Here is a 3,958-nt window from a genome sequence, read left to right on the forward strand (position 1 = left end):
ATGCAAGGTCTCACAGCCTTGAACTATGTGGCAGGTACTGGCCTTGAACTCCAGTTTCTTCCCAAGAGCTGAAATATGCCATACTTTTTGTTTTTATTACATTTAATGGGGGGGGGGGGCACAAGAGTGCCCTTATTTTTTTCCCTTGCTGAAGTCACTGTACAGTAAATCCCAGACATTAATCATTTCATTCTTGCAGACTTCAATGTGTCTTTTAAAAATACAGAAGTTCACACATACCAAATAATGCTTCCTTAGTATTATCTAACCCATAATTAAGTGTTCATGTTTGTCTCAAAACTGGCATTTTACAGTAGGCTACTTTGAATCAGCGTCAGAACAAATTCATACAACCGGTTGCTATTTTTCATAAGCAGGGCTGGGATGTGGCTTAGTAGGAGAGCACCTCACCTGCCTAGTCTATAGATCCTGGGGTTCCATCCCTTGTACTCAAAAGAAGAAAAATATTTCTTTCAGAATGACCTTCCACACCCTTCCCACCTTCCACATCCTTCCCACGAGACAGGATTTCTCTGTGTAACAGCCCTGGCTGTCCTGGAACCCTCTTTGTAGACCAGGTTGGCCTCAAACTCACTGAGATTCACCTGCCTCTGCCTCAGCCTCCCCAGTGCTGGGATTAAAGGACCTTTTTTCTTTCTTTCTTTCATTCTTTCTTTTTTTTTTTTAAGTGGTGTCATTTAACTCACTTCTCTAAGCCCAGTAATTTCCTATTCACCTTTTTGGTAGGGATACCTTAATGGGTTGAGCTGCTTCATATTGCTTTGTTATCAGGAAGTAAACCATGAATTGTGGGTTTTTTGTTGTTTTTTTTGTTTTTTGTTTTTTGTTTTTTGTTTTTTCGAGACAGGGTTTCTCTGTGTAGCTTTGGAGCCTATCCTGGCACTCTCGTTCTGGAGACCAGGCTGGCCTCAAACTCACAGAGATCCACCTGCCTCTGCCTCCCGAGTTCTGGGATTAAGGGCGTGCGCCACCAACGCCCGGCGAATTGTGGTTTTATGTTTAGAGTGTGGCCTGACATTTTAAGGTTCCCCTGAGCCTTTTATTTATCCAACTGCTAATGGTTATCTGAATAATTTCACTGGAATATGAATGTGTTTCTTTTTCTAACTCTCAGGCCTTCCAAATTTAGTAATGACAATCATTTTAAAGGGTGTGATGGCACACACCTGTAATCAAGCCCAGGGAAGGTTGAGGTAGCAGAATCATGAGTTTGTGACAGCCTAGGCTGCTACATAGCAAGTCAGCCTACTCAAAAAAGAAAGGGGTGCCGAGTAAGAACCTCACACCAGTGTGTTATCCTAAACTAAATCATACTGGAAAGGCAGGATAAACAATTTTTCAGACAGGGTCTTGTCACATAACCCAGGCTATCCTTAAAACCTATCTTGGCCTTCTCAGTGCTAAGATTCCAGGCTTTGGATCACCATACTTGGCTGTTGTAATTTAAAAACGTGGCAAGCAAGAGAAAGATGCCATATGACAAAGCTTGGGTGGAGGGATTTTTTATTGGGGGAAAGTAAATGAGGAAGTGTGGTGCCAGGAAGACCAGCCTCTGGGGACAAGGAGCAGCAGAAAAAAGAGGCAGAGAGGGGGGGGGGAAGGGAGGGGGAGGGAGAGGGAGGGAGGGAGGAACAGACAGATAGCAAAGGAGGTGGACAGGACCCTTTAAAATGGGAACATATGAACACAGTGAATGTGCACAGTGGTGCTCTTAGTGGCTGCAGCTGAGGATGTATCCTATCAGAACCCCAAGGGCAGGCCAATACAGATACCTGAATACTAACAGTGGTATCATTTTACTCTTAGGTCAGTATGAGCTTGTAGGCTTTTTAGATTGAATGTGCCACTCAGTCATCAAATTTAAGCAAATCAACAGGGTCAGCCTCATGCTTAGAAAAGTATAAATAACTATTGCTGGGCAGTGGTGATGCACACCTTTAATCCCAGCACTCATAAGGCAGAGGCAAGCAGATCTCTGCGTTTGAGGCCAGCCTGGTCTACAGAGTGAGTTCCAGGACAGCCAAGGCTACACAGAGAAACCCTGTCTTGAAAAACCAAAACCAACCAACCAACCAAACATGAGAGACTGAGAACATCCAAAAAAATGCTTTTCAACTAAAACTACAAATGTGTTTGCCTAAACACTGGCCCAGCAATTCAACTTTGAGACATACATCCTAGTCATGCAGTAGCATGTCTGAACTAACTTAGACATAAAGTTAATTATAGCAACAATGCAGTAACACCAAAAGACCAGAAACCATATACTCAGTAGTATCAGTAAAGGACTATGTAGTTAACTACATAATTACATACTAATTAAGTACATATAGTTATATACTGAGCAGGCATATAGAATAAGGAAAAATTTTCATACAGGAGTATGCTCAGTTAAAAGTAGCCAGAGAGGGGCTGGAGTGATATCTCAGTGGTTATGGGTGCTTGCTGCTGTTGCAGAGGACCAGTTTGAGCCCCAACCCCATATTACATGGCTCACAGCTACCTGTTAATTCCAGCACCAGGGGACGGAACACCCACTTTGGCCTCCAAAGGCATCTGCATCAATGTGTGCATACTCTCTCACACACGTGTACATAAATAAGAAAGCATCCGTCTTTTTTAAGACAAACTGGGCATGGAGGTTTGTGCTTGTAATGAGAGAGAAGCACTTAGGAGGCTGAGGCAGGTCAGTGGTTAGCTCCAGGGCACGTAGAGTAAGGGGATGAGATAGAGAAAGGGCAGTGGAGCATAAATACATGAAATGTGTTGTTGGATCAACAATAAGAAATGGGTTCATTGCCTGTGGGGCTGAAAGCTTGAAAATAGTCTTCACTAGTGTACCTTGAACTTTGAGCTACAAGAATCTCTTTTCCAAAAATAGTTATCAATTTTGTGATAAAGGGAACTCAATCAGAGGCAGCAAGATTTTAAGAGATTGTGTTCATTACAGAAGTAAATCTGTGACTCTACACAATGCTGAGGAGCCAAATCTAATAGGAAGAAGACATCCATTCAAAATGCTGCCTTTGGGCATAAGGGGATATGAGAGAACTGGGTGTCCTCTTTCTCTCCTCCCATAGGTTTTTGCAAACTCTCATACTTTCTCCCCCGCTTTTCTTTTTTTTTCTTTTTCGTTTTTAAGAGACAGGGTTACCCAGGTAGGGCCTTAAGTCCTGGACTCCAAAAGGACTACAGGTGGGAGAGGACATATCCTGCTTTCCCCCTTATTTCGTTTTCATTTTTTCTGAGGCAAGGTCTCATGTGGTCCAGGCAGCTTCCAACATCCAAGTAGTCTAGAATGACCCTGAACTGCTGATCCTCTTGCCTCCACCTCCCAAGTGCTGGAATTAGAAGTGTGCACCGATTTCTACTTTTCCTCAATCTTCATCCAAGAGAATTAATGGACAAGACTCTTTGGAAAAGGAAAGGCTGCCTTATTCCACCTTTTCCTGTTCATTTTATTCACCCTCCTCCTGGTTATGGGCACACCTGTAAAGTATGGTTTTAATGGCTCAAGAAAACTCGTTGCACTTGTTTCCTCCATACAGGCCACCTCCCAGGGACGGAGTGGCACCAGGTCTGGCAGTAGGACTGAGGATCTCTTCAGAAGCTCCGCGCACCCGCCCAGGCTAGACTTGCCCCCCTTTAACTTTCTTCCTGTCTTTGCTCATTCACTAGCAGCAGAAAATCAGTGGATCCTCCGTTGGTTTGCAGCGAGGGTTTGTCTCCTAGTCTGTCGAAGCTCGGGGTTGCAGTTAAGAACCAGTGTGGTCTGGCTCAGTTCTCCACAAGGCAAGCAGCCTGGGTGGGAACGGATGGTCGGAAGGTTCGGCTGACACGCGACAACCTCACTCTCAAAGCTTTTCAGCCAGGCCGCTGGGGAAGCCACGGTGCCGCGCAGGCGCCGACCTCCCCTTCCGGTTGCTGAAATTCCCAG

This window comes from Cricetulus griseus, chromosome 7 (genome assembly GCF_003668045.3).
Source record: "Cricetulus griseus strain 17A/GY chromosome 7, alternate assembly CriGri-PICRH-1.0, whole genome shotgun sequence".
Lineage (NCBI taxonomy): Eukaryota > Metazoa > Chordata > Mammalia > Rodentia > Cricetidae > Cricetulus > Cricetulus griseus.